The following is a 23,452-nucleotide window of genomic DNA, read 5'->3' on the forward strand; positions in this document are numbered from 1 at the left end:
CTCGGTCTCTCAAAGTGCTGGGATTACAGGTGTGAGCCTCCATGCCTGGCCTATTTTAAAGGAACTTATAAACATTAGAAAATAGTGTCTTTGTCATCCAAAAATGTATAGTCCAGTGGGAGAGAGGGTAATAACATGGGGACATGTGAGAAAATAAAGTTCTGTTTAATTCCCTCAGACCCAATTGAGCACTGGTGTAAGAGTTGTGTAAGATATTTTAAAGATGCCTTAAAAGAGGTTAGAATCTGAGGACAATGAGAATGAGGACAAGAAATGCGAGGCAGTATGAAAATATCAGGGTCAACAATGCAAAGCAGGGGAAAGTAGTGCCTCTGCTAATCGGGACTCATTCTGCTGCTAATGTCAGTTCATCAACTAAAATTCACTTAAACAACAATAACAAAAAGGAATTTATTGATTCACTGAGCCAAAGGATAGGAAGAATGTGCTGAGCTTCAGTGACAGTGGAATCCGGGACTGAATGCCAGCAGGAATTTCTCTCCCCTTTCCCATAACCCCCACCCTTCCCCTTCCTACTACACCCACTTTCCCCAAACTCTGGGCTTCCCCCTCTCTGCAGCCTTTCTTCTCTTCCACACAGAAGGGCTTTCTCTGCACACCAGGAAATATGGCCCCAGGCAGTTCAAGATTCATAACCTTGGTCCTCTACCAAAAAGGAAAAGAAACCTTCCCTCCCAGTTCCGTTTAAAAGAAGAACAAACCAAACAAACCAACAGAAAAGGACTTGAAGTACCCACTCTTCTGGGCAGAGTGAGATGGGGTACTTTCATTGGTCACCCATCCAGAGCCAAACAGTAGGCGTGGGGGAGAAATGTCCCCTGAAAGAAGGGGATGATGGTTGTAGCAGACAAAACAAAGTCAGCCAGTACATGACATGGGATTGCTTTTCTGAAATGAAGGGCCACCGTTTTTGTTTTGTTTGGTTTGGGGGGGTTTTTTTGTTTGTTTTTGTTTGTTTGTTTGTTTGTTTGTTTTGATATGGAGTCTCGCTCTTGTTACCCAGGCTGGAGTGCAATGGCGTGATCTTGGCTCAATGCAACCTCCGCTTCCCGGGTTCAAGTGATTCTCCTGCCTTAGCTTCCTGGGTAGCTGGGATTACAGGCGCCCACCACCGTGCCCGGCTAATTTTTGTATTCTTAGTAGAGACGGGGTTTCACCATGTTGACCAGACTGGTATGGAACTCCTGACCTCAAGTGATCTGCCCACCTCGGCCTCCCAAAGTGCTAGGATTACAGGCGTGAGCCACTGTACCTGGCCCCGGGGCCACTGTTTTTAACCAATTGTCAAAGGGATCCCTAACCCAAAGATAGTCTTCCAAGGGACCTCAGTGACCAACCAGTTCAACTCTTCCGTTTTACAGAAGAGAACACTGAGCTACAGAGAATTTAGGTGATTTGCCTAAGATGGCACAACTATGATGGGATTCTGCATTTGACTGGATGTAAGTGGGGAAAGAGGTATGTGAGAAGAAAGAGTCAAAACCTGGTCTGAGGCCAGGCGCAGTGGCTCACTCCTGTAATCCCAGCACTTTGGGAGGCTGAGGTGGGCGGATCTCCTGAGGTCGGGAGTTCGAGGCCAGACTAACCAACATAGAGAAACCCCATCTCTACTAAAAATACAAAATTAGCTGGGTGTGGTGGTGCATGCCTGTAATCCCAGCTACTCAGGAGGCTGAGGCAGGATAATCGCTTGAACCCGGGAGTCGGAGGTTGCGGTGAGCCAAGATTGTGCCATTGCACTCCAGCCTGGGCAATGAGAATGAAACTCCGTCTCAAAAAACAAACAAACAAACAAGCAAACAAAAAACCTGGTCTGTCAGAGTAAAGACAAATTATTTTTCATTTTTTATTTTATTGAGACAGGGTCTTGCTCTGTCAACCAGGCTGGAGTGCAGTGGCACAACCAAGGCTTACCACAGCCTTTACTTCTTGGGCTCAAGGAATCCTTCCACCTCATCTTCCTGAGTGGATGGGACTAGTAGCTGTCACCTCAGCTTCCTGAGTAGCTGCCACCACACCTGGCTAATTTTTGTATTTTTCATAAAGACTAGATTTTGCCATGTTGCTCAGGCTGGTCTCGAACTCCTGGGCTCAAGTGATCCTCCTGCCTTAGCCTCCCAATGTGCTGGGACTACAGGTATGAGCCACCATACTGGGCCAAGACAAATATTTTTTCAATGATAGAGTCCCATAGAAAGAGAGTATGGGGGGAAATAAAGCATAGAAAGAGGTGAGGCTGGTTTAAAAAGAAAAAAATCAAAAAGCTAAAGTCAACAAGGGCTGCTGTGGTAAATTCCAAGGCTCCACTAGTGTTTATAATCTTGGAAGAATTTTGGAGAATGGGTGAGGCCCCACCTGACTGGAAATGGGCAAATGTTGTTCTAATTTTCTAAAAGAGGAACAAGCAGATTCCAAGAATTGCAGGCTGGTGAACTAGACAAGGCTCTAGTATGGGCTTACTAAGGACGGGCTGTGCCAAATGGGCGTTTTTACCATATTTGAGAAAGTTCTTAGCCTGGCAGGTTACTCAAGGTAATACTCCAGACTCCAAGACTTCTGGCTTGTTAAATCTGAAAAAAACCTTTAGGGATTAAAAAACCAGGGATGGCAAACTGGTGACTCCAGCTGAATTCAACCCTCAGATAATTAAATGAATAAAATTTCCCATCAAATCAGCCTTTCTGGCTTCATGATAGCACTGACCTTCCTTCCTGCCCAGCAGTGGGTATCACTGCTCTCAATAGATGAAGCAGGTACATGCAGCATACACACTCCCGTCCACCCTGGCCCTGCCATTCCCTAGTGCCTCTCCCTTGACCAGCTTCATTCATTACTTTATTTTATTTTATTTTGAGATGGAGTCTCACTCTGTCACCCAGGCTGGAGCGCAGTGGCACGATCTTGGCTCACTGCAACCTTCGCCTCTCGGGTTCAAGCAATTATCCTGCCTCAGCCTCCCAAGTAGCTGGGATTATAGGTGCCCGTCCCCATGCCCAGCTAATTTTGTTATTTTTAGTAGAGACAGGGTTTCACCATGTTGGCCAGGCTCATCCCAAACTCCTGACCTCAAGTGATCCACCCTCCTCGGTCTCCCAAAGTGCTGTGATTGCAGGCATGAGCCACTGCACCCAGCCTATTTATTATTTTAATCTAGCCAGCTCCAGCAGACATTTGAGTGTGTGGCCCTGATCTAATCCACACCCTGTCATTATTTTATAGAGACTCAGAGAAAAGAAACAGGAGTGGGAGCACTTCTGATTCCTCAGAAGATAGCAATCTAGGGTGGGCTGCAGGTTCCTGTTCACAAAGTCAACCCCAGAGAAACTACAGAAGCAGAGAAGCTTGGACCTGAGCAACAAACCTAGAAACTGTCAGAGCTCCCAGGAAGAGCAAGAGCTGCTGTGAACTAAAGTGTCCATGGCAGTGGGCATCCACCTGATCCACCAGTGGGAGGAAGGGTTGGAAGAGCTCTCTCAGGGCCTTCTCTTACTTCTTCCCCACATTGATTGGGACAGTCATTGCTGCCCCACTGCCTCTTTGTGATAGAAGTCAGGAGCAATAGCTCAGGTTCCAGTGATGGTGGGGTAATATCAGGGCACCCTAGTAGCACAGCTGGAGTGAGAAGCTGGTGAGAACAGGTATGGGATGACCAGATTCCCTCAAACATTCACTTTTCCCCCCTTCTCTGTCTCACCCCCAGGGCTGGTGAAGTCCCGTGGGAAAGCGTCCTCCTCACAGCACAGCTTCCTCCTAAGAGTTCAAGCATGAATACCTGACCAGAGGCATTGCTTGGTGGCCCAGTGACAAACAGGAAGGGGAGGATGGGGAATCAGTTGTGATTGCATGGTGCCAGGGGCTGTATGCTTGGCTCCATCCATGCCATTCTCTTTCTTTCTTTTCTTTTTTTTTTTTTTTTTTGAAATGGAGTTTCACTTTTGTTGCCCAGGTTGGAGTGCAGTGGTGCAATCTGGGCTCACTGCAATCTCCGCCTCCCGGGTTCAAGTGATTCTCCTGCCTCAGCCTCCCGAGTAGCTGGGATTACAGGCGCCTGCCACCATGCCCGGTTAATTTTTGTATTTTTAGTAGAGACGGGGTTTCGCCATGTTGGCCAGGCTGGTCTCGAACTCCTGACCTCAGGTGATCCACCCACCTCGGCCTCCCAAAGTGCTGGGATTACAGGCATAAGCCACCGTGCCTGGCCCATGTCATTCTCCATGAACTCATCGGGGCACCTGAGAGGACATGAATGTCCCCAAGAAATAGAGTATTGGATATTTCCAAGGAAACCTACAGATAGCTGAGGAGTACATGCCCTAGTACATACACAGACGTGGAGAAAATGGGACAAAATATAGTACGGGAAGCAAAATTCCTAAGGATTTAAAATAGGAATCTTCAAAGAGTTAAGAGTATTAGTAATATTAACAGATGGGGTCGTTTTAAACTATGTACCTAAATTATTTCATAATCCTCTCTTCAAGTAGTGATTAATTCCCCCCTCCTTGAGTATGAGCTGGACTAATGATTCACTTCTAACGAATGGACTATGGCAGAAATGACAGTCATAAAATACACCATGGCTTCTTCTTGCTTTCACCGTGTTGGGTCGGTGGTTCTGGAAAAAGCCAGCTGCTATATAGGGAGGTTCTCAAGAAACGCTACTGAGAGGCCCATGTGTTGTGGAACTGATCCCTCCTACAAAGAGTCAGCAAGGACCTGAGGCCTCCTGCCTACAGCCTTGTGAGTGAGCAACCTTGGAAACCAGTCCTCCAGCCCCAGGCATGCCTTCACTTAACAGCAGCCTTGGCCGCAAACTCATGAGAGATTATGAGCCAGAGCCACCTAACTAAGCCACTCCTAAATTTCTGACCCATGGAAACTGAAATAATAAACGTTTGTTGTTTCAATGGCTGGGTGGTGTGGCTCACGCCTATAGTCCTAGCACTTTGGGAGGCTGAGGTGGGCAGATCACCTGAGGTCAGGAGTTGAAACCAGCCTGGACAACATGGTGAAACCCCGTCTCTACCAAAAATAAAAAAAATTAGCCAAGCATGGTGGCGAGTGCCTGTAATCCCAGCTATTAGGGAGGCTGAGGCAGAGGTTGCAGAGAGCCGAAATCACACCACTGCACTCCAGTCTGGGCAACAGAGAGAGACGCTGTCTCAGAAAAAAATAAATAAATAAATACATAAATAAATGTTTGTTGTTTTAAGATGCCAAGTTCTGCAGTGATGTTATATTAATTAACGAGTATATCAGGAATGAAGTCATAAGAAGAATCAAGTGGAAATATTACATATTAAAATAGTTAAAATAAAAATAAAAATAGATGGGGTAAATAGGAATACAGATTTTACTTGTCTTTTAAGGGGAAGATAAGAGTGATAAACTTAAGATTGCAGTAGAAGCAAATAAACAAAGCTCTTAACCATAAGATAGATATGTATAGCTTTTAACCGTAACCACAGAATAGAATGTGTAGCTTTTAACCATAAAATAGAATGTGTAGCTTTTAAGACAACAGAGGAAAATTTGATCTATCCAGTGAAAAGGAGGTGATAAAAAGAAAAGGCAATAAATAAAAAATCAAGATAGGAATAGAAATTTGTACTTTTCTAACAGCAATTACAACCATTGTAAATGCAATAAATTCATCAACTAAAAGTTAGAGACTCTCAGAGCAGGTAAAAAAATCCAGCAATAAATTGTCTACAATAGGCATATTTAAAAAGAAACCAAAAGATTTTAGCAGTGGTGGACTAGATTATCAGGAAATAGGGAGAATACATTCTTCAAACCAACTGAATTCCGTGTAAAATATGGCTTTTTTGATTTCCTAAACTTACAGGCCATAAGGGATAACACCAAGCCTCCCCCCAAAAAATTTAAAAGAAGTAAAATGTTTTGAGACAAAACCAAACTATTCATCTCCATCAAGGGTGGCATTTACTTGAAACCTAGGCCTTGGACCTGTGGCAAGGTGAGAGAGAATGTATCTGAGTTTCCCAGATTAAGCATAAGAGCCTGGATTGGGGGTTGGAATAAATCCAGATCAATAGCTCCTATGGGTTCAAATGCAAATCCTCTCTGCTCTGAGAAAGCATTTCTCAATTTAGGTCTCCACATTTTCCACAGACAGGTCAGCTAAAATGAGCTCACAATCAAAGGTGATCAAAACACAAGGAAACCAACCGCTATGAATGAAAGTCTGGAGACAATTAACCATAGAGTTTGACCTCCAGGGACTTTAGATATTTGAACTGTCAGTTACAGACTTAAGATAAGTATGTACGAAATGTTGAGGAATCACAAAACTAAGTAAACAACAAGATACTGTCAAAAATGACCAGCAGTGGCCAGACACAGTGGTTCATGCCTGTAATCCCAGCACTTTGGGAAGCCAAGGCTGGAGGATCACTTGAGCCCAGGAGTTTGAGACCAGCCTGGACAACATAGTATGACCCCCATCTCTACAAAAATACAAAAAATTACCCAGGTATGGTGGCACATGCCTGTGGTCCCAGCCACTCGGGAGGCTGAGGCAGGAGGATCACCTGAGCCTCGGAGGCAGAGGTTGAAGTGAGCCAGTGAGACCATGACACTACACTCTAGCCTGGGTGACAGAGAAAGACCCTGTCTCAAACAAAGAAAGAATTAGTTAACTGGAAGTTATACACAAAGGAGTTACCCAGAGAGACAAGGAGATGGAAGACATGAAAGTTAAGAGATATGGAAGACAGAATGAGAAGGTCTAAAATATCTATCTAATCAGAGTCTCAGAAGGAAAGAATAAAAAGGATAAAAGGAGATGTATGGTTATTCTCTTGATAACCTTGGGGGATTGGTTCCAGGATCCCCCAAAGATAGCAAAATTCACAGACACACAAGTCCCTTATATAAAATGGCATAATATTTGCATGTAACCTGTGCACATGTTCCCATAAACTTGAAATCCTCTCTAGGTTACTTATAATACCTAATACAATGTAAATAGTTGTCATACTGTATTGGTTTTTTATTTGTATTTTTTCCAAATACTTTTAATTTGCAGCTGGTTGAATCCAATGACATGGAACCTGCAGATACAGGGGGTTGACTGTTTTCGTTTTTTAAATTGGTGGCTTCAAATAACACACATTTATTGTTTTACAGTTTCTGTTGGCCAGGAGCTTGCACATGGCTTAACTGGATCCTCTGCTTAAGGTTTTGCAGACAGCAATCAAGGTGTTGGCTGGGCTGCATTCTCATCTGGAGGCTCAATGGGGGAAGAGTCTGCTTCAAAGTTTGCTCAGATTGTGGTCAGAAATTTTTCCCTTGCAGTTGTGGGCAAGAAGGCCCCGGCTTCTTGCTGGCAGCTCTTGGACGCCATCCACAGTTTCTCAAAGCCACCCACAGTTCCTTGCCACATGAGCTTTCCCTACTTGGCTGTTTACTTCATCTAGCAAGCAAGGAGAGCCTCTGGAGTGAGCCAAAAAAGACAGACTCTTATATAATGTAACACTCACAAAAGTGACAGCCTATCACCATCACCATATCCTATTGCTTAGAAGCAGGTCACAGGTTCTGCCCACCCACAAGGGGAGGGGATTACACAAAGGCATGAACACCAGGAGGTAGAGATCGATGGAGAGAAGGGGCACCTTAGAGTGTGTCTGCCACAACAGGAAATATTTAAAGTGATAACAGCTACGTATTTTCCAAAACTGACTAAAAATAATTTTAAAGATTAATTTTTTTTTTGAGACGGAGTCTTGCTCTGTCATCCAGGCTGGACTGCGGTGGCGCTATCTCGGCTCACCGCAAGCTCCGCCTCCCGGGTTCATGCCATTCTCCTGCCTCACCCTCCCAAGTAGCTGGGACTACAGGCGCCTGCCACCACGCCTGGCTAATTTTTTGTATTTTTAGTAGAGACAGGGTTTCACCATATTAGCCAGGATGGTCTCGATCTCCTGACCTTGTGATCCACCCGCCTCAGCCTCCCAAAGTGCTGGGATTACAGGCATGAGCCACCGTGCCCGGCCAATTACTATTTTTGATAATAAATAAAGCGTAATTTTAAAAATTCACATCTAGAAACATTTTAGTGAAGCTGAAGAATACACAAGGAAATGTCTACATAGAAATCATCCAGAGACAGGGAAAATACCAAGCAAATATGAACCAAAAGAAACCTGGGATAGCAACCAGAATCACTGACAAAACAGAATTTAAGACCAAAATATACATATCATAAGGGGCAAGAGGAGCATTATATACTGGCATATAAAGAATAGATATATATTAGCTGGGCTCATTGGCTCACAACTGTAATCTCAGCACTTTGGGAGGCAGAAGCAGGCAGATCACTTGAGGTCAGGAGTTCAAGACCAGCCTGGCCAACATGGCGAAACCCCTTCTCTACTAAAAATGCAAAAATTAGCCAGACATGGTGGCACATGCCTGTAATCCCAGCTATTCAGGAGGCTGAAGCACGACAATCACTTGAATCCGGGAGATGGAGGTTGCAGTGAGCTGAGATCATACCACTACACTCCAGTCTGGACTTCACTCTGTCTCAAAAATAAAAATAAAAAATAAAAAGAATATATATATATTTTACCCAATAATATCATGTAAACATATAAAGGACTATATATTTGGCTAACAATACCACCTAAATATATAAAGCAGTACTGACCAACTGGGGAGAAATAGGTAAATCAATTGCATTGAGGATTTTATTTTATTATTTTATTCTTTTTATTTTTATTTTTGGAGAGGGAGTCTCACTCTGTTGCCCAGGCTGGAGTGCAATGACATGATCTTGGCTCACTGCAACCTCCACCTCCTGGGTTGAAGCAATACTCATGCCTCAGCCTCCCGAGTAGCTGGGATTACAGGCACCCACCATCATGCCCGGCTAATTTTTATATTTTTGTAGATTTGCGTTTTCACCATGTTGGCCAGGCTGGTCTCAAACCCCTGACTTCAGGTGATCCGCCAGTCTCAGCCTCCCAAAGTGCTGGGATTACAGGCGTGAGCCACCGTGGCTGGCCTGCAGTGAGGATTTTAATTCACTCTTCTCAAAAACTGGTAGATCAAGTAATAGCAACAATAATAACAAAAAGGCAGAGCTCTAGAAGATCTGAAAAATAAAATTAGTATGCTTAAGCAATGATATGGTTAGGTTTTGTGTCCCCACCTAAATCTCATCTTGAGTTATAATCCCCGTAATCCCTATGTGTCAAGGGAGAGAGCAAGTGGAAGTAATTGAATCATGGGGGCGGTTTCCCCCATGCTGTTCTCATAATAGTCAGTGAGTTCTCATGAGATCTGATGGCTTTATAAGGAGCTCCTCCCCCTTCACTCAGCACTTCTCCTTCCTGCTGCCTCGTATAGAAGGTGTCTTGCCTCCTCTCTTTGCCTTCCGTCATGATTGTAAGTTTCCTGAGGCCTCCGAAGTCATGCTGAACTGTGAGTCAATTAAACCTCTTTCCTTTATAAATTACCCAGTCTTGGGCAGTTCTTTATAGCAGTAGGAAAACAGACTAATACAAGCAATTCAGAGGATATACATTTTTTGTGTGTCCTCACTCTGTGACCCAGGCTGGAGTGCAGTGACACGATCACTACTAACTGCAGCCTTGACCTCCGGGGTTCAAGCAATCCTCCCACCTCAGCCTCCCAAGTAGCTGGGACCACAGGCAAACGCCACCACCCCCAACTAGTAAAACTTTTTTTTTTGCATAGAGATGGGGTCTTGCTATGATGACCAGGTGTGTCTTGAACTCCTGGGCTCAGGGATCCTCCCACCCCAGCCTCTCAAAGTACTAAGATTAGAAATGTGAGCCACTGCATCTAGCCTACATTTTTTTAAGCACACGGAATGCTTACAACAAATTTTCCATATACAATACCATGAAGGCAGCTTAAATAAAATACAACTCACAGATTACGTTATCTGACTAAAAAATATATGTCAATGACAAAATGATAACCAAAAATCTCATATATCTGGAAACAAAACATTATTTTATAATTCTTGGGTTAAAAAACCATAGGGGAAATTATGTAATTCTGAGAGTTGAATGATGATTAATATAAGTCAAATCCTGAGTGGCATGCTTAAAGCAATACTTACTTAGAGAGTTAAATATATAGCTTTCCTTACATTTACCAGAGAACAAAATAGATTTAAATAAATGGGTAAATATTTAGCTCAAGAAGTTGGAGAAAGAGTAATAAAGCAGGCATAAAGAAATAAGAAGGAATTTAAAAATTAAAAATTTAATGAAACAGAAAACAAAGAAAATTCATAAAACCAAAAGTTGGTTCTTTGAAAATATGTATCAGTACATAGACTTATGGTAGGACTAGTTAATATAGAAAAAGAAAATATACAAATAAATAAATGAGACAGCTGCAGACACCATAGATACAGAAAAAGTAATCACCACATGCCAATTATGAAAGGACAGAATATTTAATAAGTTGCATTGGGAAGACTGATTACTCATATAAAGAAAAATACAATTGCATATCTCCCTAATACTATATATGAAGCTGGAAATCCAATGGATTCTATATCTAAATTTGAAAATGGAAAATAATAAAGTATATGAATTATAATATAGGACAACAGAGGGATACAGAAGAATTTTTTAAAACTCTGAAAGTATATCTATAGGCAACAATTTCACTGATTTGATAATACAAAATTAAGGATTTTTTTTTTTTTTGAGACAGTCTTGCTCTGTTGCCCAGGCTGGAGTGTAGTGGCGTGACCTCGGCTCACTGCAACCTCCACCTTCCAGGTTCAAGTGATTCCCATGCCTCAGCCTCCCAAGTAGCTGGGATTACAGGCGTGCACCACCACACCTGGCTAATTTTTGTATTTTTAGTAGAGATGAGATTTCACCATGTTGGCCAGGCTGGTCTTGAACTCCTGACTTCAAGTGATCTGCCTGTCTTACCTCAAAGGATCTGCCCACCTTGGCCTCCCAAAGTGCTGGGATTACAGGCATGAGCCACCATGCCTGGCCAAAATTAAGGATTTTGATTCCATGGGAGACATGAAGAAAGTTAACATACATATCACAGACTGATAAAATACACATGGAATGTAAAAGACAGAGGTTAGCCCCAATATATAAAAATGCCTTCTCATCAGGCAAAAAAAAAAAAAAAAAGTTCACAGTGGTATTATGACAGCAAGGAGATGTGATCTAAATACCCATCACTGAGAGAGTGACTAAGTAAAATGTGATATGCGCAGCAGTTATAAGACTAGATTCACATTTAGCAAAATGGATGGATATTAAAAAGTGTTAAATTTAAAAAAAAAAAAGAGAAATAGACTAAAAGCCTTGCAGCGCAATAGATCTACATACATCACAAGCACATGTCCATAATACAACGCTACACATTTTGCAAGAACACATGCAAATAAAGAGGATACACACCAAAAGCACTGGAATGTCTATTTATGGAGGAAGAGGAGGCGTGGCAGTGACAAAGGGAGACAAAAGCAGCTGCCATGGAGTCTTCTATGAGTCAGAGGCTATTCTCCTTTCCTCCCAAGCTCCTGGGTGGATTGTACTTCTCTGCCTCCTCCACCCTGTAGTTGGGCAAGGTCATGGAAGCAGTGCTGCCTGAAGAGTTGTGGGTGAAGTCATGTGTGCTAGCTTAGACCAGAGCATTTAACTTGTGATGGAAGATCATTCAATGCTCTAATCCACTACCACAGATGATCCTGAAGACAAAAGTTGAGAAGAAACTTCCATCACCCTGGATCCCTGAAAGAATACAACTAGCTGAACCCTCCCCTAGCCTCCATCTTGCCAACCTGCATTATTAAATAGGTAATTTTGGTGAAAAATAAACTCTTGTTTTAAGCTCCTGGGACTTGGGTTGTTTGTTACTGCAGCATAATCCTGTGCCCGGAATTGGAGGATTCTTGGTCTCACGGACTTCAAGAATGAAGCTGCAGACCCTCGCGGTGAGTGTAACAGTTCTTAAAGGCGGCGTGTCTGGAGTTTGTTCCTTCTGATATTGGGATGTGTTTGGAGTTTCTTCCTTCTGGTGGGTTCGTGGTCTCGCTGGTTTCAGGAGTGAAGCTGCAGGCCTTCCTGGTGAGTGTCACAGCTCATAAAGGCAGTGTAGACCCAAACAGTGAGCAGAAGCAAGATTTATTGCAAAGAGCGAAAGAATAACGAAACCACACCGCAAAAGGGAACTCCAGCCAGTTGCCACTACTGGGTCGGGCAGCCTGCTTTTATTCTCTTATCTGGCCCCACCCACATCCTGCTGATTGGCCCATTTTACAGAGAGTGGATTGGTCCATTTTACAGAGAGCTGATTGGTCCGTTTTGACAGGGTGCTGATTGGTGCGTTTACAATCCCTGAGCTAGACACAAAAGTTTTCCACCTCCCCACTAGATTAGCTAGATACAGAGTGTGGACACAAAGGTTCTCCAAGTCCCCACCAGAGTAGCTAGATACAGAGTGTCCATTGGTGCATTCACAAACCCTGAGCTAGACACAGGGTGCTGATTGGTGTGTTTACAAACCTTGAGCTAGATACAGAGTGCCGATTGGTGTATTTACAATCCTTTAGCTGGACATAAAGGTTCTCCAAGTCCCCACCAGACTCAGGAGCTCAGCTGGCTTCACCCAGTGGATCCCGCACCGGGGCCGCAGGTGGAGCTGCCTGCCAGTCCCACACCGTGCCCCCGCGCTCTTCAGCCCTTGGGTGGTCGATGGGACTGGGCACCCGTGGAGCAGGGGTGGCGCTCATAGGGGAGGCTCCGGCCGTGCAGGAGCCCTCGGCGGATCCGGGGAGGCTCAGGCATGGCGGGCTGCAGGTCCCGAGCCCTACCCCACGGGAAGGCAGCTAAGGCCCGGCGAGAAATTGATCACAGCATCTGCTGGCCCAGGTGCTAAGCCCCTCACTGCCCGGGGCCGGCGGGGCCGGCCGCTAGGAGTGCGGGGCCCGCCGAGCCCACGCCCACCCGGAACTCGCGCTGGCCTGCAAGCACTGCGGGCAGCCCTGGTTCTCGCCCGCGCCTCTCCCTCCACACCTCCCTGCAAGCTGAGGGAGCCGGCTGCGGCCTTGGCCAGCCCAGAAAGGGGCTCCCACAGTGCAGTGGCGGGCTGAAGGGCTCCTCAAGCGCGGCCAGAGTGGGCGCCGAGGCCGAGGAGGCACCAAGAGCGAGCAAGGGCTGTGAGGGCTGCCATCATGCTGTCACCTCTCAATCCTAGCCTACTCTGATTAATACGGGGTATAATCAACTAAATAAAACAAGAATCTTTCGGGGACCAGTGATGCTGAGGAGTGTGACTAATTTAAACTCGTGCATCTGAGCTGGCTCCTGCCTCTCTCACCCCAAATGAGATGGAGAAAGAAAACTAGGCAATTGCCAACGGTCACACAGCCTTCAACAGGGCATGGCAACAACCCTCAAAAGTGTGGACTGGAATACATAAACCCTGTGCCTGCCTAGATGTCAGCAAGGTTTTCACAAAGTTCCTTGGGCTGTTTCCACGAACAGGATGGAGCTTGTAGGCTGAGGAGTATGACTATTGGTTTCTCGCTGATGGAAACCCATCATATCCTACAAGAACTGATGAGTAGATCCTTGGCAGTCTGAAGCTTCTTGCTGCAAAGCTGGGTCCTCAGTCTCTCCTTGTTCAACTTTTTGTCAATGATTTAGATGAAGGTACAGAAAATAGGCTGAGAGGGACAGCTAATGAAGAATCTTAAGGATGGCATCATGATCCAAAGGAATTTCCACAGGCTGGCTATAGCAACTGACCGAAGTGTAGTCCTCAGACTAGCACTATCAGCGTCACCTGGGAACTTGTTAGACATGCAAATTCTTAGGCTCCACCTCAGACTTATCGAAATCAGAAACTCCAGGAGTGGGACCCAGAAATCTCTTTTTTTTTTTTCTTTCTTTCTTTCTTTCTTTTTTTTTTTTTTTGAGACAGAGTCTCACTCCATTGCCCAGGCTGGAGTGCAGTGGCGTGATCTTGGCTCACTGCAACCTCTGCACCCCGGTTCAAGCAATTCTCTTGCCTCAGTCTCTTGAGTAGCTGGGGCTACAGATGCCCGCCACCATGCCCGGTTAATTTTTGTATTTTTAGTAGAGACGGGGTTTCGACATGTTGACCACGCTGGTCTCGAACTCCTGACCTCAAGTGATCCACCCACCTCAGCCTCCCAAAGTACTGGGATTAAGGCATGAGCCACCGCGCCCAGCAGAAATCTGTGTTTTAGTAAGCCCTCCAGGTGGCTCTGATGCACCCTAGAATTAGAAAATCAAAGTTTTAGACCTGTGGGCTGACTCCAACAGCCTCTTATTCAACAGGGATAAATGTAAGCCTTCCCATCATCTCCACCCATCCCTTCACACCCAAATAAGAAAAAAAAAAAAACAGTTACAAATGAGGAGCATAAGTCATTTAATAGTATTTGTGGAAAAGTCTCCGAAGTTTTAGAGATTTTTGTTTTCTTTTGTTTTTTACTATAACCTTGAAACATAGAGCCTTCCAAAAAGGCAAGTCAGTTTTTTTTGTTTTTTTTTTTTGAGACAGGGTCTTGCTCTGTTGCCCAGGCTGGAATGCAGTGGTGTGATCATAGCTCACTGCAGCCTAGACCTCCCAGGCTCCAGCCATCTCCCGTCCTCAGCCTCCTGAGTAGCTGGAACCACTGGCAAGTACCACCATGCCTGGCTAGCTTTTAAATTTTTTGTAGAGATGGGGTTTTGCCATGTTTCCTTGAACTTCTGGGGTCAAGTGATCCTCCTGCCTTGGCCTCCAAAGTGCTGGGACTACAGACATGAGCCACTGCACCCAGCCAAGCCAAGGCAATTTTTTTTTTTAAATTTGAGACAGAGTCTCGCTCTTGTCACCCAGGCTGTAATATGATGACACGTTCTCAGCTCACTGCAACCTCCACCTCCTGGGTTCAAGCAATTCTCCTGCCTCAGCCTCCCGAATAGCTAGGATTACAGGTGCCCGCCACCATGCCTGGCTAATTTTTGTATTTTTAATAGAGACAGGGTTTCACCATGTTGGCCAAGGTGGTCTTGAACTCCTGACCTCAGGTGATCTACCCGCCTTGGCTTCCCAAAGTGCTGGGATTACAGATATAAGCCACCACCAAGCCAAGTCAATTTTAAATTACATTAAAAACAGTGTCTACTATCACTGAGTAGTACACAAGTGATTCAGAGATTTGGGGTTTGGGTCCTGGGGTTACAAAATAGAAGATACAATGAAATATCTCCCTCCCATTTATTCTCTAGCCATCCAGTTCCTACCCCAGAAGCAGCCTATTTTGTTACCATATTTCATTGACTTCTAAGATATACATTTTTTTTCACATTTTAACATCTCTGAAATCAGGATGTGTCTTACAATAGCTGTCAGCTAGGTGGCTCTCATCACATTGATACCGTTGCCTGCACTTGAGCAAACTTGACTATAGCTTTGGTATTGTCATCATTTCAAATGATTTATGTGCATTGTTGACGCTACATGTGCTGAGTTTACTTGCTATTTAAAATATCTTCAAAAAGATGGTACTATCAGCATTGAAATGAAAGGTCGCTGTGGATGCAGAAAGTTACAGAAACAACAGTGAGGTGCAAAATTGATATTAGTGAAGCGAATTTATGAATTGTTGGAGTAATGATTTCCATTCCATATTTTCTTGCAGAGCAACCATTGAGAAGTTTTCAGCAGCAGTACCTCTCTGACTGCAATCTGCACACAAATCCGCTGGGATCTGAATAAAACACAGATTTTGATTCACTAAGTCTGGCATGGGTCAGATTCCGCATTTCTTTTTTTTGTTGTTTTTTTGTTTTTTTTTGAGATGGAGTCTTGCTCTGTCACCCAGGCTGGAGTGCAATGGTGCGATCTCTGCTAACTGCAACCTCAGCCTCCCGGGTTCAAGCGATCCTCCTGCCTCAGCTTCCCAAGTAGCTGGGACTACAGGCACACACCCCCATGCCTGGCTAATTTTTTGTATTTTTAGTAGAGACGGGGTTTCACCGTGTTAGGCAGGATGGTCTCGAACTCCTGACCTCATGATCTGCCCACCTCAGCCTCCCAAAATGCTTGGATTACAGGCGTGAGCCACCGCGTCTGGCCTCAGATTCCACATGTCTCACAAGCCCTTTGGTGATATTGATGCTGCTGATGCATGCTTGGTCCATTTGAGGACCCCAAAGTGGAAGATACCCAAAAGAGATAAAGGAGTGTTACCTACTCAAATTCATGCCAGACAATGCTATTTAAGACTGGGGAAATTGCCAGATCTCTCAGAATAGATGCAAGAAATTTCAAAGCCGTGAAGGGCTGGTGTGATCAATCATGTGTCATGCAAGGCTGTCGTTATGGCATCATGTCATATAGTTAACTGGCAGTCTTTTTTTAAATAGACTTTATCTTTTAGAGCAGTTTTAGTTCACAGCAAAATTTAGAAGTACAGAGAGTTCTCATACACTCCCTGGCCCCACACATACACAGCCTCCCCCACTATCAACATTCTGCAGCAGAGAGGTAAATTTGTTATAATCAATGAACTTACATTGACACATTATTATCACCCAAAGCCCATTTCCTTTAGTGCTGAATAATATTCCATTGTCTGGATGTACCTATAGTTTATTTATGCATTCACCTACTGAAGGACATCTTGCTTGCTTCCAAGTTTTGACGATTATAAATAAACCTGATTATAAACATCCATGGGCAGATTTCTGTGTGGGCACCAGTTTTTCATTCATTTGGGTCAATACCAAGCAGCAGAGTTGCTAGTTCATATGGTGAAAGTATATTTAGTTTTGTTAGAAATTGCCAAAGTAGGCTGGGTGTGGTGGCTCATGCCTGCAATCTCGACACTTTGGAAGTCCGAGGTAGGAAGATCACAAATCCGGGAGTCTGAGACCAGCCTGGGCAACATACGAAGACTCTGTCTCTACACAATTTTTTTTTTAGAAATTAGCCTGGTATGGTAGCACATGCCTGTAGTCCCAGCTATTCAGGAGGCTGAGGTGGGAGGATTGCTTGAGCCCAGGAGTTAGAGACTGCAGTTAGCCGTGATCTTGCTACTGCACTCCAGCCTGGGTGACAGAGCAAGCCCCCGTCTCAAAAAAAAAAAAAACACAAAAGAAACCATCAAATTGTCCTCCAAAGAAGCTGTAGCATTTTGTGTTCCCATCAGCAATGAATGAGAGTTCATTCATTCACACTGATTCAATGAGATGACCCAAATCCAGAACCCTGACAACACTAAATGCTGGTGAGGATGTGGAGCAACACACGTGTTTGGGTCCTCGCATTGTTGATTTAATTTGAAGTTCCCTGATGACACATGATGTGGAGCATCTTTTCACATGCTTACTTCATTTGTAAAATCTTTGGTGAAGTGTCTGTTCCAGTCTCTTGTCCATTTTTCAGCTGGGTTGTTCATTTTCTTATTGTTGAGCTTTAACAGTTCTTTGTATATTTTGGATAACAATCTTTTATCAGGTGTCTTTTCCAAATATTTTTTCCCAGTTGGTGGCTTGTCTTCTAATTCTCTTGACAGTGTTTTTCACAGAGCAGAAGTTTCTCTAATTTATTGAAGTCCAATTTATCAATGATTTCTTTCATGGTTAATGCCTTTGGTGTTGCATCAAAAAAGTCATGTCCACACCCAACATCATCCAGATTTCCTCCTATGTTGTCTTCTAGAAGTTTTATAGTTTAGTGCTTTACATATAGGTCTGTGAGCCATTTCGACTTCATTTTTATGAAGGGTACAAGGTCTGTGTCTGAATCCTTTTTTTTTTATTTGCATATGGATGTCCAGTTGTTCCAGGACCATTTGTTGAAAATAATGTCTTTTTTTCCATTGTATTATCCTTCCTCCTTTATCAAACATCAGTTGAGTATAGCTATGTGGGTCTGTTTCTGGGCTCTCTATTCTGTTCTATTCATCTATTTGCCTATTCTTTTATCAATATCACAGTCTCTTGATTACCGTGGCTTTTAGTAAGCCTTGAAGTTGGGTAGTATCAGTCTTCCGACTTGTTCTTTTTCTTCAACATTGTGTTGGCTATTCTGAATCTTTTGCCTCTCCGTTTAGCAGTCTTTTTTCTTTCTTGTGCACGCAACAATGGTATATCTTATAATTGAGGGCATCTTAGATCTGATGGAATACGAGAGTTCCTCATGGATATTTCTAGAGATATCTTGTGCCTATAAAAGCATATACATAAAAGTATTATTTTTCTCTCAGCCGGGCACAGTGGCTCGTGCCTGTAATCCTGGCACTTTGGGAGGCCGAGGCAGGCGGATCACCTGAGGTCAGGAGTTCGAGACCAGCCTGACTAACATGGTGAAACCCCATCTCTACTAAAAATACAAAAATTAGCCGGGCATAGTCGTGGGCGCCTGTAATCCCAGCTACTCAGGAGGCTGAGGCAGGAGAATCATTTGAACTCGGGAGGCGGAGGTTGCACTGAGCCAAGATTGCGCCATTGCACTCCAACCTGGGCGACAGAGCGAGACTCCGTCTCAAAAAAAAAAAAAAAAAAGAGAAAAAGGATTATTTTTCTCTCAAGTTTATTTATTTGGAAAACAATAATTTATTGCTCTTCCTTCCAAGCCTTTGTGAATTTACAGAAAAAACAAAAACAAAAAAACGAAAGGATCAACATTTACAGACTGTTTAGTTCAGACTAAGAATGCCAGAGATGTGTACCTGTACTGCCGTGGCTGCTGGCTACATGGCACCAATGTTCCCCAGCAGATATGCACTAAAGTTTAAAACAAGCCCCCTCCAGATTTGTATTATCACCTTCAGAAAGGCTGCATTCCTCACACTCCATCTCACATGACATACTCAGGTCATTAGTCACATCTGAAAATAAACTGGCCAATAAATGTGTTTCCTTCTGTGCATCTACTTTCCACGAGGCTTCATATTCAATCCACCACCTTTTTAGCCACATTTTCTCTTCTGCTGTTTGTGCTAGAAGTTGTTGCTGTTGGGTTTCTCTGTGTTTTGCCATAAATTGGAGCAAGTTCCAAGCACCAACTACCTTCCTCTTCTCCTTTTCTGCTGCTTTTGCAAGTTGGTCCACAGGCTCAATTAAACCACCAACTATTTCTGAAATGGGCTGATTTTGCCCACAAAATCCATGCACTCTTCCTTGGGGTCCCTGGTCTGCTACGTAACCTCAGGGTCCCGCACCCAGGCTTGCTCAGCTCATCAAAACACAGTCCTGCTTCACCCAGGCTGTCCTGGCCTGTTTCCCTTCCAGCTTCCCCGCAGAAGAGTGATTCTGCTCTGCAGGGTGACAGTGGCGGCCACAGGAGGTGTGTCATCGGAAAGAATAAAGTCTGCTTGATTGTCACAGGGACCGTTCACTTAACACATATTTCTCGAGTGTGTGAGCATCTAGTCAATGCTGCTAGATGCCAGAGAGGCAAAGATGACTGCACTTGGTCCTAGCCCCTTGGAGCACCTTGTCTGGCACTGGCCCCACTGCTGCAGCCCTGGCTGAGGTCAGCAGGCTGTTCTCCCTCAAGTCAGTGGCCACCAGAGCCTTACCTGCCAGCCCTGTCTGCCACCATGGCTGCTGGGCCTCCCTCAAGCTTATTTTTGATGTCTATATTGTGGGTCAAATTATAAGAGGCTTTAAAAGGATGAGTGTAAATGGAGGTGTCTGTCCCCTAATGGGTGCTCAGAGGAATTTTTCCATGTCAGGTAAGGATACCTTTTTTTCTGAGGCAGGGTCTCACTCTGTCTCCCAGGCTGGAGTGCAAAGGGCGATCACAGCTCACTGCAGCCTCGACCTCCCAGGCTCAAGCAATCCTCCCACCTTTGCTTCCTGAGTAGCTGGGACTACAGGTGCTTGCCATCACACCCAGCTAATTTTTTTTTTTTTTTTTTTTGGTATGTTTTTGTAGAGATGGGGTTTCACCACGTTGCCCAGGCTGGTCTTAAACTCAGCTCAAGCTATCTGGCCCCCTCTGCCTCCCAAAGTGCTGGGATTACAGGCGTGAGCCACTGCGCCTCGCCCACCACCCCCGCCCACCCCCCGACTTCTTTCTTTTTAAACATTTTTTTAAACTTCTCTCTTTTTAAACATGCACACTCACTCCACCCAAGCCTCTGAAGACAGAATTCTTGACCCTATTGCACTTACGATCTAATAGAAAAGACACAGATATAATATATTATGGTTTGATATGTTCACTGCTAGAAGTTTCTGCCAAGTGCTGCTAGAACATAAATAATGGAGCAGTTAATCTTTCCTGGGGATAGGAGCCAGAGCCACAGTGAGCGCTGTTGACTGGGGTTTTAAAATGAAGCTGCATATGCCAAGCAGGGAAAGCGGGAAAGAGCATTGCCAGCAAAGGGAGCAGTATGATCAAAATTCCAAAGCAGTGCGTGCCAAAGGGCGTGTCATGAGCTGGAAAAGGTATGGTAGCACTGGTCAAGATTGCAATTTCAGTGTTCTTTTTTTTTTTAATTGAGACAGAGTCTCACTCTGTCACCCAGGCTGGAGTGCAGTGGCGCGATCTCAGCTCGCTGCAACTTCCACCTCCTGGGTTCAAGCAGTTTTCCTGCCTCAGCCTCCTGAGTAGCTGGGATTACAGGCACCCGCCACCACACCCAGCTGATTTTTGTATTTTTAGTAGAGACGGGGTTTCACCATGTTGGCCAGGCTGGTCTCGAACTCCTGACCTCAAGTGATCCTCTCATCTTGGCCTCCAAAAGTGCTGGGATTACAGGCATGAGTCATGGCAGCCGGCCAGTTTCAGGGTTTGTTTGAAATGATCACTTAATGAGTAACTGTCTCCCCTACTAGACTGTAAACTCTATGAGGGCCAGGGCTGGGTCTGTGTTCCACCACACTATGCCCCAGTGCTGAGCATGTCACGGCATTCAAATAAATATCCGTTGGATGGATGAATGGATGGAAGAAAGGAGGGATGAAATTTTTTAATTAAGAGATGTGTGCCAATTTTGGCAAATTTGTCAAAAATTTTGAAGAAAGTTTTTCTCAGTGAATATGAATATATTCCACTTGTGAATCTATTCACAGACTATGGGCTTGCTGGAACCTAAGAGTCATCGAGTAGTTTAGACTTCTTATCAATAGATTTTTATTTATATTCATAAGGGTATATTCTTGAATATATTTACTAATGCATTCATTAACAGTATATATTCGTATTCATTGAAAACATTAAAGAAAAAATTCTTTAGAATGGACAAATCAGAATATTTCTCTTTTTTTTTTTTTTTTTTTTGAGACAGAGTCTGGCTCTGTTGCCAGGCTGGAGTGCAGTGGCACGATCTTGGCTCACTACAACCTCTGCCTCCTGGATTCAAGCGATTCTCCTGCCTCAGCCTCCCAAGAAGCTGGGACTACGGGTGCTTGCCACCACACCCAGATAATTTTTGTATTTTTAGGAGAGGCGGGGTTTCACCATGTTGGTCAGGGTGGTCTTGATCTCTTGACTTTGTGATCCGCCCGCCTTGGCCTCCCAAAGTGTTGGGATTACAGGCGTGAGCCACAGTGCCCAGCCTAGAATATTTCATAAATGTAGCAAATTGGCTTTAGGGAACTTGTTCTGCTTCCAGCATTCAGCAGCTATTTGAAGGGTTTTGGAAGCAAAGGTATGGAGGGAGACAGGACGGCACCTTGAGGGAGACGCAGGGCTGAACGGAGCTGTTCGGGGATAGCTGTGGCTTGAGTGGGTCTGTTGGCTGAAAGGAGGGATTCGTTGAAGAAGGAGCAATGGACGAGGTGAGAGAGAGGATACTGGATGGAACCAGGTTTCAGAGGAGGCTGATGGGAGAGCGTGAGGAGCACCAAAGCGAGCCTTAGGAAAAAGAAGTTCAGACAGACAGACACTTCGGTAAACCACAGCTCCCAGTATTCACCACTGTGTGTAGTCTCCTCCCACACTGACTCTGGGCTTGGTCAGCTGACAAGCTTTGGCCAATAGGGCTCTAGCAAGAAGATGCCAGCAGAGGCTTGAAAAGCGCCTACCCCTGGCCTGGGATGCTTCCTCCTGGGATGCTCCCACTTGGAACCCAACTATTGTGCTGCAGAAGTTTAACTTAACTATGTAAGGAGGCCAAGAGGAGGCCCTGGCTGCCAGCCAGCATCAACTTCCAGTGACGTGAGTGTGCCATTCTGGAACTGGATCCTGCAGCCTCGGTGGAGCAGCCTCAGCTGATGCCATGTGGAACAGAGATGAACTGCCGCTGCCGAGCTCTGCCCACGTTGCAGAATCATGAGCAAATGTGAGTTTTGTGGTTTTAAGCCACGAAGTTTAGAGGTGGTTTGCAATAGAATGGAGGGGACTGCTTTTCTTCTGAGTTTTGGATTGAATTCTGCTTTACTATAACTTATTTATTATATATTTGTAACAATTCTGTCTCCACCCATCAGTATTCACCCGCCTAAGGGCACTGAGGCACCAGGACTCTGGGAACCTTCCTTGATGTCTGGATCTACTGCAGTGACTCTTAGTGCAGCAGTTAAAAGCCAGACTGTCCTAGTGTGAATCCGGCCTTGGCTATTCATTGGCTGGAAGACCTGAGCCAAGCCTGTGCCTCTGTCCGGGCATCGGGGTAGATGTCCTAGGAGGCCACTAAGAAGAAAACTGAGGCCAGTGAGAGGCAGAGTTGAGGCAAGGCGCAACTCTATTCCCCTGCCGGGGAAAGCAGCTCTGCCCCTCGGTCTGCCCTGCTGACCAGGCATGACACACCACCTCATCAGCAGGGCCCACGGCACCCAGACCTGGCCTGGAGGGGCTGAGACAGCATTGCTAGGGGTCAGATGGTCACAGTATAAGCAACCTGAGACCTGGAAGGGCATAAGCATCTTCCCCTACCTGGAATCAGAGGCATAGCTGAGGTCAAACATCAGGGCAGGAGGGCCTGGAGGGGTTCGGAACCAGAGGTCACCCGGGTGTTTGGTTGGGAGGGGCGTCCATCATTATCTTATCCATCACCATCACCATTATTGCTAAACATACAGTGAGCATTACTATGTGCCGAGCACTCATCTAAGCCCTTTATACGTCTAAACTTCTAAACTTATCCTCATAGCCACTTTTGGACACCAGTACATTATTGTCTCCACATCATAGCTGAGGACTCAAGGGACAGAGGGGTTTTGTAACCTGCTGAAGAACATGCAGCAGCTGCATAGCATAGCCAGGATTTGAACCCTGGCAGCCTGGATCCAGAGCCTGCTTAGGACCACTCAGTGACACTATTGAGGATTTCAGCCACCTTCTCCATAACACTATAGTCTTGCTTTTACCCTACTCCCTCAAACATCTTTTTACCAGGTCAACATTAGCTTAAATACTGAGACACTTTTCTTATTGAAGCACATGCTCCAAGTACACCCTCTCTGCTCCCCAA

The 23,452-nt window shown here is 44.8% G+C and overlaps 1 pseudogene; it reads right to left on the minus strand.

The window, feature by feature from the left end:
• Positions 1-17,628: 17,628 nt before the first annotated feature.
• Positions 17,629-22,318, minus strand: LOC134729191 (intraflagellar transport protein 20 homolog; annotated as a pseudogene).
• Positions 22,319-23,452: the final 1,134 nt, after the last annotated feature.

This window comes from Pan paniscus, chromosome 16, assembly GCF_029289425.2.
Source record: "Pan paniscus chromosome 16, NHGRI_mPanPan1-v2.0_pri, whole genome shotgun sequence".
Classification (NCBI taxonomy): domain Eukaryota; kingdom Metazoa; phylum Chordata; class Mammalia; order Primates; family Hominidae; genus Pan; species Pan paniscus.